The following is a 12,541-nucleotide window of genomic DNA, read 5'->3' as shown; positions in this document are numbered from 1 at the left end:
TGCTTCAGACAGCCTTTTCACACCTGTGACTCTAAATTCCTGGTTGGTGTAAGGCTGAAGTCATGTGTTCATGCCTTAGTTGTAGAGGACTCTGGGAAGATGAGTGTCTGGCCACTTTTGCTTTTATGTCTCTTAGCAAAGCTCATATAATGAGGAATTTTGTAACTATGGGAATGGGGTTCAAATGCTGTACATTCTTTCTGTTTTGCCCATCAGGTAAGACCCACTGAAAGATGCTACTGTGGGACTTGGTAGAAGAGGAGAGAGGCAGCGGCTGGGATGTTTGTCCATCTGAAACTTTAGTGGGTGAACTTGTGACAACAGAATTGGCTGACTTTTTAAATTACGCTGATTTCTGTCGCTGTGTATATGTGGCTGCACACAGACGGTGGTGCGTGTGTGGAGGTCAGAGGACAGTTTGTAGGAATCAGTTCTCCCCTCACTAAGTAGGCTTTCGAGATTGAGCTGAGGCTGTCCAATTTGGTGGCAAGTGGCTCTACTCTCTGTGAACTGTCTTGCCAGGTGATCCAGTACTCCCCCGTGCACTGGTGTCCCAGGGACCCTTTTGCTTTTGCCCTGTGCTAACTGACAAAAGCTATAACTGTGAAGAGCAGTTTTAGTTGACTTCTCACTGAGCTCCTCAAGGTAATAAAATGAAATAAATCAAATTGATTAGCAGCTTGATTGACCAGAAGGAACTAATTAAGATTTATTCGTTTCCTTGTTTGTAATCAGACAGTGAACTTTGCTGTCAGTTTGTCTTTTGTACTTGGGTGGTTTTATGCATTTCATTGTTTTATTTCCATTCTTTAAAAAATTGGTGGTGTGTGTGTGTGTGTGTGTGTGTGTGTTTTACATGTGCGTGTGGATGTGTGCATGCCACTGAAGGCACAGAAGCCATCAGAGAGCATCCGGTGTTCACTTTTTCTCTCTGCTTCATTTCTCTTGAGATTGGGTGTCTCCTTGAACCTGGAGCTTGCAGTTTATCAGCTAAGCTGGTGGCTCCCAAGCCATAGCTGTCTTACTGCCTCCAGTCCAACCCTTACTCCCCTATACTGACATAACAGACACTTGCTGCTGTGCCTGGCTGGAGATCTGAACTCAGGTCCTCATGCCTACATAACAAACCCTTTGACCCACTGGCTATTCTCCCGGCCCTAAAATTTCGCTTTTAAATTGCAGTAATACAGATAGATGGCTTGTCATCTTCTGTTTTATTCATGTATATTATCATTTGGCTAGGTGCTTATCGTAAGCAACTACTTTAATTCATTTAGTTCTTTGTGGTTATTAACTTTCATATAACAGACCAATAGGTTGATATTAGAGTTTCTCTTTTGGCTGCTTTGCAGTTGTGATGGTTGGTGGTAATTGCCACCTGCGCAGGCCCTAGACTCCCCTGTGAGGTGGTCCTCTGGTGTGCTTATGGAGGGTTAGGTTAACTTGATGATGATGCTAACTGAGGTAGAACTGAGGAACAGTGTACATTGATCACGCGCTGTTTCCTGATTACAGATGAGATGTGATCAACTTCTTCAAGCCCTTGCTGCCTTGACCTCCCTGCCCTGATGCGCTTGAACTATGAGCTAAAATAAATCCTTTTGTCAGGGTATTTTATCCCAGCAACAGGAAGAAAAGCTAAGACAACGTTTTGCATACTAAACATTGACTGCCTCTCAAGGAAGGTTGGGTATTAGCCGTTTGGATCTTTTGTTCTTCTTTCCTTTAACACCTGCCCTTTATTCTTCAAGGTAATTACATATTTTCACAAGTTGGTTCTGTGTGGTGTTATGGCTTTATTTAGTTTTTCTCAGTTTTATTTAGTATGTGTATCCTAATCATTTCTGGTTTTGCTTTGTATTTTTTCTACCCTGTTTGTTTATTCTCAGTTTCTCAAATAAGGTCAAGCAGTGGCTTGTCCTACAGGATTTCTGTATATCATTTTCTGTGACATTTTCCTGGTGTCCTCTGCTTTCTGACTTTTTTAGATTGTTTACCCTTAAGGCATTTTTCTCAGTGGGTGGCCTGCAATTTTCCTTAACCCCCATGTGGGAATTCTTGATTGACATCCTTATCGGATACCATCTCTTGACTTTGACCGTTTGGGGAGGCACATTGCCCAGCGTCTTCTTTAGAAAGTGTGAGTATTGTGATTTTCTGCAATCTGTCATGTGTGAAAATATCATTTATTTCCTGTTTCCATTTGATGTTGAATTTGAAGTAGGAGTCATTTTTCCCTGAAAAATTTGGAGGACCTTCTGCCATTTTCTTCTGTTCCCATTTTTTTTTTTTAATTATATTGTGAGGTGCTGCTCCTTACATTTTCCTTGTATATAACTTAAAGTCTTTTAGCTTGGTTGTCATTTTTATCTATGTATATACCTTTGTGTATATGCCATGTGTGTCCAGGTGCCCATGGAAGCCAGAAGAGGACCTTAGATGGTTAAATCATCTCTTGGATCACCAGGGTTGTCGTTTTTGTGGTTTATTGATTGTTGTTATTGATCATGTGTATTTGAACTTTGCTTCCAGTGTTGACTCTGTTTCCTTCCTAAGTTTGTGACTGTCACTTCAGCTCCTCTACCACATGTCTGCTAGTTCTATCCCATCGTTTTTCTGTACGTGAAGGTCCCGGGAATGGCTTGGTAACTGGTGGCATTTGCATAGAATGACTTTCAGAAGTCTTTTTCCCCTAGTTATGGTCGCTGTAGATCTTTGTCATGGCCTGAGTAGTTTCTCCAGAAAACTCCTCACATCTCTTACCCTGCCGGTGCTCTGGGAGCCTAACAGAGGAAGGAATCTGCCCTCTCTGTCTGTGTGGCATCATTACCCTTCACTGTTTCTGGTCCTTGAGTCTAGATCTTCTCAGGGTCCTTTGCCAAGAGCAAATCTGTATTTTCCTATTGAGGATAGAGAAGGGAAGTAGCCAGCTTCATGGTTAGGGATGTATGATAGCTAGAGTTTCAACGGCTGTAAAGATACACCATGACCACAGCAGTTCTTATAAAGGAAATATTTAATCAGGGCTGGCTTACAGTTTGGAGCTTTAGTCCATTATCATCACTGTGGGAAGCATGGTGGCATGCATGCAGACATGGTGCTGGAGAAGGAGCTGAGAGTTCTACATCTAGATCGGTGGGCAGCAGGAAGAGAGAGACACTGGGCCTGGCTTGAGCTTCTGAGACCTCAAAGCCTGCCCCCAGTGACACACTTCCCCCAACAAGGCCACACCTCCTAGTAGTGCCATTGCCCATGAACCTATGGAGGAACATTTCATTCAAACCACCACAGGAAGGGTGATCTTTGTCCTTCAGATGCTTTGCAGCAACTCTCCATTTTTCACAGCCACCCCATCCTGCCCTGTTCTTACAGCCCCCATTTCTGGTGTAGCTGTACGTTGACAGTTGTAAGGTTCTTCTCTTCCCCACCTTCTTGACGGCTCTTATAGTAGACATTTACATTTCTTCTGTCCTGGCTTTGAAGAGTCACTCTTTAGAAGCCTATTTGCTTTCTGTGTCTTCAAAATTATTTCTACTACTTTTATGTTCTTCTGTTCTTTGGCATCCTCTGAGTTTATTTCTGGTCCCCACTTCATGTCATTTATAAGGGAGTAGAGATGCACACATGATTACAATCTGCCACATATAGCTGAAGTCACCAGTTAATCGGCTTTTGAGCTTTGAGGTTACTTGGGTTTGTGGCTATGTGGTTCATTGAAGAACGATTCTTGTGGTTACTTTCTTCTTTTCAGGTTTATTTAGAGATTGTAACTTTCACTTCCAAAATGAACTAAATGGTTGGTATATATAATGGGGGAAAGTTGGTTAACATTCAAGCCTGGCCAGAACCCCAGCCATTAAAGCAATATCATAAGTGTAATTTTTCCAACATTATATAATATGGCTTCTTCATTTTGGGGTTTTACAAACACCACCCCAGGATGAGTCTTTCTTAGTTTTCTCCATAAGATGACTTGAGTTGTATCTAGTTTAAAAGAAATACCATTTGTTTGTTTTGTTTGTTTGTTTTTTACTGAGGATTGTTGTCTTCAGTGTTGTGTTCTTTATGGGCTGGAGCTCCCATGAAAAACACCTTTATAGATTCACTGGAAGAATGCTGGGTAATCCTCCATTACTAAGGTAAAATTCATTCAGAATGTGGTAGTGCCAAAGGCCTGTATCACTGAGTATATAAATACAACTCCATAATCAGGTCCAAATATCATCTCTTATCCAACTTTTCATCATCAGCCTTACACACATGAGCAAACTAAATGGACTCAGGAGGATGTGTTTGTGTGTGTGTGTAACAATAATAATTAAAGAAGAGCTCATGAATTCAAGACAGAGTGGGGAGACATGGAAAGAGTTGGAGCAGGGAGAGATGTGGTGGAAATGATGTAAATTCAGTACTCACATACAAAATCATAAAACAAAATTTGAATTAAAAAAAAAGACCCTAGCAAATTCTAGGCCAGTTATCATCAATAAGCTCTTTAAAATATAAAAAGAATAACAGATCTCCTGTGGTATTGAATGTAATTAAGGTATATCAGGAATTATTTTGTCTTACTCATCTGTTGTAAAGCAAAAGGGCAGCCGGTTCCAGTTTTAAATGCTTTGAATCCTGCAGTCTTTGAGTGACTATAAAGCAGCATGATCTGGCTTCTGGGAGAGTTTGATAGCACCTTAAAGAAATATGCAGCTCCATATGGTGGAGTTGTGGTTTCCGCTCTGAACACCTTGTGATCCTTGTTGGAAAGTCAAAGTTGAGAGTCTGTGGAGGTTCTGGGAGGACTCGAGTTGTCATCAACATAGACTCATTCCCGGGGCATCCGTCTGGTGCTGAAGCTTGCTAGAAATGTCTTGTGTGCTAAGCAATGGGCAGGAGGTACTTCTCTCCTTAAAACTAAAATAGATGCTCTTCCTCATTATCATGGCTCACATGCGTGCAGTTTTTAATGAGATGGGCACATCCCTTGTGGTTTTCACAGATTTAATGATCAGATTGTTTAATGCAGAGCTTGGGAGAAGTGGCTTTGGTAAAACAAATGATGGAGATGTTGCTGGAAGTTAAGATAACAACTTTATTCTCTCCTTGTTTTATGTTTTTTTTTTCAATGTGTCTTTTAATTTATCATTTTTAAGAATTCTTAAAGAAATTTGCTCATCTTACTTTTGTCTGCTTTTGTAGACCTACACTTTTCTCACTGTTTTAACATCAATAGACTATTGCCTGGGGAAAAGTAATTATTTGCAAGAAGAGTTGGGTGTGCTAGTTTTCAAGTACATGGAAAGCAGGCTAGTTTGTGTCAGAAATGTCTATGGAGTATTGGATAGCATGCTTTGCTGGTTCTAGAATAGTCTGCCTTTGTTTCTGAAAGTGAAGTAAAAGCAAATAAAGAGAAAAACAAATTACTTAGTGGAAATAAGGTTTGCTCCTGTGGTGGCTTGAATAGGAATGGCCCCCATAGACTCATGTGTTTTTATGCTTGACCCTAGGGAGGTGTAGCCTTATTATAGTAGGTGTGGCCTTGTTGGAGGAAGAATGCCGCTGTGGAGGTGGGCTTTGAGGTCTCCTGTAGTCAAGCTACATTCAGTATGACACACAGTCTTTTTCACGATGAAGGACTCTCAGCTCCTTCCACAGCCTCATCTCTCCTTGCACACCACCATGTTTCCCCGCCGTGATGATAAACATCCCCAATTCCATGTTTTTCTTTTATAAGAGTTGCCATGATCGTGGTGTCTCTTCACAGCAGTGAAGTCTTAAGACAACACCTCATCCCCCACCCCCTCTTTCATGGCTGGTAGAGGATCTATTCTAGATAGGCAAGAAATAAATCAGGCTCAAAACCATTTAGTTAGCCAGTGTTGGGTCTCACTTCTAGAGTCTGACCCGAGCAGTTTATTTTTGACATTTAAGCACAGTAAAACTCTGGGGGGAAGTTTCCTTGTGACAGTTATCAGAACAAAGCTTAAGGCATGACTACATGTCCACTGCCTGTGACTTCTTCCATAAGAATGGATTCTGTTGACCGAGAAACAGTGATCAGGATAAGAGTCTAGGGAGGAAGGGTCTGGAACAAGCAGAATAGTAGACTCTTTTTGCAAAGTACGTGGGTCTTCATTTGTCAGTATGGGTTCTGTTTTGCTGAGAACAGTGCTCAGGATTCTGGGGGATTCAGGTGAAGCCTGGCTCTACAGAATAGCAAAAGGGCACCAGGTTACTAATTACATCTACTTCCAGCCTTCTGGCCGGAGAAAGGTGTAACTCTTTTTCCCTTGAAGAGAAAAGCCTGAGAGTTTAACATTCCTAATTTCTCTAGCGCTGTATGTGGGCACAAGAACCTTGTGCCCTCTGCAGTAAGGTATATGAAGTTTCACACACTGCTTGGTGGTAGCAGACTCGATTTTTAATAGTTATTGCAAGGGCTATACTTAGAAAGAGAAAAATCCCATGAAGATTCTTTAAAGAAGGAAAGAAAGAAGAAAAAAATGTCAGCTGGATGGTAAAGAAGAAGCACAGCCAGAAAAACACAATAGAGAAAAAAACCTCAAATCTGGAACTAATATAAATTTACATTTCTTTTTGAGTAGTTAAGGACATTTTATTTACTAGCCAAAAAGCAGTATTTATAAAAAAAAAAAATATTTGGCTCAGGACAGCCTAGGCTACATGAGACCCTATCTCACATACTAATCCTTATAATATTATTGTTAATGATTTGAGAAAGAACTGTGTTAGGGTAATGGAAATCACACAGGCCTGTGGCCTGGTAGATTATGTACTCTGTTTCTATTGAAAAGTTTTGTTCAAGTATTTTTTTTTTCTCTCTAGAGGCTTTTGTTGTGTTCTCACTGAGAGCTTTGCAGAGGAGGCATCCTGAGCCCATTTTACAGATGTAGCTTCAAGGCTAATTGACCCCCTGCCCCAACTTATTGATAGGTACGGTGACAAAGCCCTCCCTTCTCCAGGTTTCAAGTACGTGCATTTCCAGAGATAGCTTTCAGGGCAAGCACAGTTTCTGTTGTAAAGAAGTCTTGTGGAAGAACAGGTCACTGCACAAGTAGCATCAAAGGGCCCGTGTTAGCTTTGCCTGTATTTGTACTCTGACTTCAAATGCTTAAGGACTAATTCTGGAAGTTTCTAAGAACTAATAAAGAAAGAAGGCATCTCAACAACCTTGTGTGTTCAGTCAGCCTTGCACACTTCAGACCTTGTTGGTAGCTTGGTATGTTAGGCTCCATTCTCGTGTACTTCAGTACTTTGGTTTTTAAAACCGTCGCTGAGTTGAAGAAAAGGGGATGTTGGTACTGCAGTTGCTGTGTGTCTTTTTAGGGTGAGAGGGGAGGCAGCCTGATAAAAGGCAACAGAACATCCCCAAAAGCCTAATAGCCACAGACAGACCCACTGACCTTGGGCCGGAGGGCATCTCCGAGTGCCCTGAAGATTCTGAGAACCAGGTTGCCTAAGCCCAGGTGCCAGCAGCTCACACACGAAGTCAGCCTTACATTCTGTCTCTGTGTGAGCTTGGCTCCAGGCCTGGGGCAATAACTTGCAATCACCTCTGGCTTTTCATGGGATAGTGTACAGATGGTAATTGAGCTTCCGCAGTCCTCCTGAATGTCAGTTTGTCCTGTGTGCCTCGTGGTGGAAGAAACCCAGCCTCCGCCTGGTCACGGCAGACTTTTTCCTTCTCCTTGGAGCCGCCTGTGCTCATGTTCCAACACAGCAAAATAATTAGGGGTGTCATCGATGATCGTGTGCTACCAAACAATGATTAATCATACTTTGAATTCCCTGAGGAAAACATTAATCCTCTGTGGTTGAAATTAAACCCATTTGTTGCTGAGACAGGTAGTCAGTCTTTCAACTACTGTGAAAATCTGGACCATTCTCAATGACTGACTTCTTCAGATCTTTAAAAAGCAGAAGTCTTGCCCTGTTGTAACAGAAGGGTAATGGTGTGCTGTGATTTAAGGAATCACAGACTGTGTTATTTTTGAAGAGCACAAGCCACTTTCTTGGTAGTTCATGCCACTATTCCTCTGACAAAAACTGTTGGATCAGGTAAAGCTAGTTTTACAAACTTTGTTTGTAAGTTCATCTTTGAGGTCAGAGCACCAAATACTTAACACAGGAATACTATCTTGAAATAGTTAATCAAGGACCAGTGGTAGCTAGGGCTGTTGACATAAAGTATTTACTCTGAAGAGAATTCTTAGCATTTTTTTTTTTTTGCTCCATGTCAGCACAATAAGAATTTGCGGGGGGTGGGGGCACATTAATGGACTTGTCAAGGATTAATGACCTGCTGGAACATTTGTGGTGGGGATATGTTATGGATAGTACCATAAATACAGTAATTAAAAAGCTGCACACTAAACACTTTGGACTGGCAGAGAGACTCCTTTCACCCCCTGGCTTGCATTTAAGTGAGTAGTGTGTTATTTATCTTGCTCCCTCACCTTCTTGAGAATAAAATGGGGAATGGCTGTCTCGAAGGTTTGTTTCTGTGTTGCCAGTGCACGCCATGGTCAAATGCAAGTCCAGCATGGACAAGGTGTTTTTCTCCTCCTGAGCAATGGAGAAAAGTAAGAAAGTGAGTGTGTGCGTGCACGCGCATGAGCAAGCGAGTTCGCACATGCATTCTGTTACCAACATGGCAGAAATCAGACTGGAAGGATAAAGTTACTTTCTCACAGTTAGGGAAAACAATAACAAAAACCAAAACCCGAACCTATCACATAAGCGCATACTGGGAAACCACGCCTCACCTTTGGAAGCTTTGTTCCTGAGGTTCTTTCCAGACAGATGCTCCAGTGTTCTGTGCAACAAGTGAGATGAGTCCTGTGGGATCTGGGATGCTCAGAGCTCCTGTGTTGGAAGGGAAACTGGAGCAGGGTTTCATACGTATGAGGACAGAAGGACAGGTCGCACCTGGGGTGAACTGTCAGAATGTTCGAGGCGGGGAGGCCCCGTGTTCTCCCCACGGTTTATCTTGTGGTCCCCATAGGTTGGAGCAGTTCGCCACCGTGAGGATGGGCAGCTGGGAGGAGAGGTACCGTGGCGCCGGAGTGATGGGCCTGTCCTCCCGAAGGGTAACAAGGCAGGCAAACACATGTAGCCTTCACCTGCTCTGTTCGCTCAGGATCTTTGCTCCTGCCTATTTCTCATTTAAGGAGCATCTTCCCGTAATTTCAGAAACCAGCCCTATTCTATTTATTTATGAATTCATAAAAACTCTCTTTTGTATAAAATACATGTAGTTGGATGTGATTTACAGTTTTCCTTTGAGTCAGTAAGGGTAGGACAGCCGGGCTGTTTCTGTTCTCACTGTTTAATTGGCCTCTTTAGCTCTTAGTTGGGAAAATATTTCAGTCATATACTGGCTATTGATTCATTCCACATTTATTTTGTGCTCCAGGGATACAAAAATGAATGGCCTAGTTAGTGGCCTCTGCTGGCTTTGGTACCAGTTCTGTGGTAGCTGACCCCTGTGTACATGGTTCTGGGAGACTGTGACTCCAATGGTGGCCTGGATCTCATTGCCATATAGAGTAGGCAAACCATTAGAATAGCCCCAGGGCTTCTGAAATTACAGAGACTGCCTGGAGACTGCACATCTGCTCTTCAAGGTGTTTTCCAGTGTGTTTGGTTTCTAATGAACATTCCTGCTTTCGCCATTACTGGGATTTATTCCGGTAGCTGAGTTGCTCCGTGCCGTTCCTAACCCTCCAGGGAAAAGCCTGAAGTGGGAATGTGTACGAGCAGTGTTTCAGTCAGGGTTTCATTGCTTGTGAGGAGACACCATGACCACGGCAACTCCTATAAAGGAAAACATTTAATTGGGGCTGACTTACAGCGTTAGAGGTTTAGTCCATTATCATCACGGTGGGGAAGCATGGCAGCGTGTAGGCAGACATGGTGCTGGAGATGCCGATAGTTCTTCCTCTTGATCCGAAGGCAACCAGGAGGCGCTTGAGCATATATAAGAGACCCCAAAACCCTTAGTGGCATACTTCCTTCCTCCAACAAGGCCACACCTAGGTCAACAAGGCTGTACCTCCTAATATTGCCCCTTTATATGGCCAGGCATTCAAACACAATAATCGATGGGGAACAAATCCATTCAAGCCACCACAGGCAGCTTCATCCGCATTGGGCTGGGAAGTTTCCAACAGGTGCCACTCGCCACTCTCCCTCCGCCATTTTCTGCTTTCATCTGCCTATGTCTGCCTGTTGATGCTTAGGTTGGTTATGCTTTTAGGTATCAGAATTGGAGTGGCTCACAGTGACCAGCGGATGGTGAGCCATAACCATGGCTTCGGTCAAGGAAACCACAAGCCGACCTGGGAAACAGTGCAGTGGCACCCAAAGCCCAAGGTTGTTTTAAGAAGAGCTTTCTTCCACATCATCCGCCCATGCGCCGCCTCGGTTCTGCGAGTAAACATGCTTCCTCCCTTGATAGGCGCCAGCATACTTGTTTGCCTTTAAACAGGGTTGAATGGTCTTCATTTAGGGGAGCAGGGTTCGCATGCCAGAGACCAGTAAGTCCAAGATCTCTGTGCTCAGGTGTTTACTTGTCACCTCATTCTTGACGAAGGCCGAGCTCTCTTTCCCCTTTTTTCCCTGCTGTGTATGGTGTGTGCAGGATTCTTTGTATGCAAATGAAGGAGCCAGAGAAGGACACTGAAAATCTTCCATGATATTCTCTGTCTCTGTCAGTTTTTGTGTCTGTGTCTTTGTCTCTCTGCCTTTGTCTTTCTGCCACAGGGGCACTTGCTGAACCCGAAGCTTACCGTTTTGACTAGGCTATGCTGTTTGACCAGCGAGTCCCTGGTATCTGCCCATATCTGTGCCCTGCCCCACCCCCGCCAACACGGAACCTTCCCTCAGCTTTTATGTGGCCTCTGGGGATTTGAACCCAGGTCTTCTTGCTTTCATCCCAAACTCTCTTACCAGTGACCCGTCTCCCTAGCCCATTGCCATGTATTCTCAAGAACGTTGACGTCGTTTGGTTTGTCTTCTCTGATATCCCAGCGTAGTCTGACCAGATTTTACCTCTCTGCTGTTTCGGATATCAGAGGGCGTGGACTGTATTTTTCAAAGCCAGTGCCTTCATTTGAACTCCTGTCCACTTTCCTGCTTCTGGAGATGTAATTTGTTCTTTCTCCTCTGCTTCTCCGCGCCTGTCCTCTCTACCGAGTCCCTCAATGTGTAGCTCTATGCATCTGTGGCGCTAAAGCTCTTACAGTGGCCTGTCCCCTCGCATGCTCTCTGCTCCCTCTGTTGATGCTGTTTTCCGTGCCCTTCATGCCAGTCCTCAGTCACGGTGGCCAGTTTTGACTTTTCAAATGTCAAAACCAAAACTATTTTCCGTTTTTAATCTTCGTTCGCCTCTGTATCCCACGGTACTTCTCCAGCTTTGTAGCCTCGTTTTTGGTCAGGTTCCGGGTCTGTCATTGCTGGTGCCTACCTCTTAGCGATAACTGTGCAGTCCTCTCTCTGCCCACAACCCTTCAGTGGTTCTCTGACATTCTCTCTGCTTCTCTAGGTGAACTTTCTACTGCTTTTCTACTTTGTTCTGTTTTCTTTCCCAGGCCTCGAATCATCTACACCTTAGTTTTTAATGCCGCAGGCCCTTTTGGTCTTCCTATTCTGTCTCTGGTATTGTATACCTCAGATCTGCTACCATTTACCTACATGTAATTGAGCACGTTGCTCTCCCTTTACCATCTAGATCAATGGTTCTCAACCTGTGACTTGACTCACAATCCCTTCGGGGGAATTCGATACCAGATGTCCTGCATATCATTATATTACTCATAAGAGTAACAAAATGACAGTTATGAAGTAGCAATAAAATGATGTTGTCGTTGGGGGTCACCACAGCCAGTACACATGAGCTACTGTATTAAAGAGTCACAGCATTAGGAAGGCTGAGAAGCACTGATCTAGATGTTTCTAACTGCTAATTTATCTCATCCTTTCCCTCCCATTCCCCACTGTCTTTGCCTGTCTCTCCTGTCTGGATGTTTAATAAGCAGGCTGGCCTCTCTATTCTAACTACTTCCACTCTGACAATTTGGATCCATACAGAAAGAGAGAGAGAGAGAAAAAGAAAGGCAGAGAGAGAAAGAGAGAATAGTATATCTGAAACTCACATCTTAGCTGTCTGCAACCAAGTCTAGTCTGAGACCTCTGACACAGGAACAGAGGTGCCAGCTGGCTCCAGTCTTCTAACCTGGCCTGGTAACAGAGGTGTCACTCTAGAGTGGGACCAAGGACAGTAAGCCACATCCTGCAGTTTTTCCCTACCGTCCCTTCCATTGTCTTGTCACGCACCAAGCTTGGCTAACTCCAGCCCAGCCTTAGGTACCCTTTGTTCCCGCATGCCTTCCCTGACCTCTTTTTGATTGGGCCAGAGGCTTCTGCTCGATGGCAATCAAATCAGACTTACTGCCCTACAAGGCCCATTCTGGGCAAATCCGTCAGGCCGGCATACCCCTGTCCTTAGAAATGGAGACACTGTTTT

General features: G+C 43.7%; 1 protein-coding gene across 11 annotated transcripts in view; it reads left to right on the top strand.

Moving 5' to 3' along the window:
• The window catches only part of Apbb2 (amyloid beta precursor protein binding family B member 2), a 308,714-nt gene that overhangs the window by 113,658 nt on the left and 182,515 nt on the right, over window positions 1-12,541 (top strand). The window lies entirely within an intron of this gene.

This window comes from Meriones unguiculatus, chromosome 3, assembly GCF_030254825.1.
Source record: "Meriones unguiculatus strain TT.TT164.6M chromosome 3, Bangor_MerUng_6.1, whole genome shotgun sequence".
In the NCBI taxonomy this organism is placed as follows: Eukaryota; Metazoa; Chordata; class Mammalia; order Rodentia; family Muridae; genus Meriones; species Meriones unguiculatus.
The sequence above is the reverse complement of the archived record's forward strand: the minus strand, read 5'-3'. Positions and strand labels throughout refer to the sequence as shown.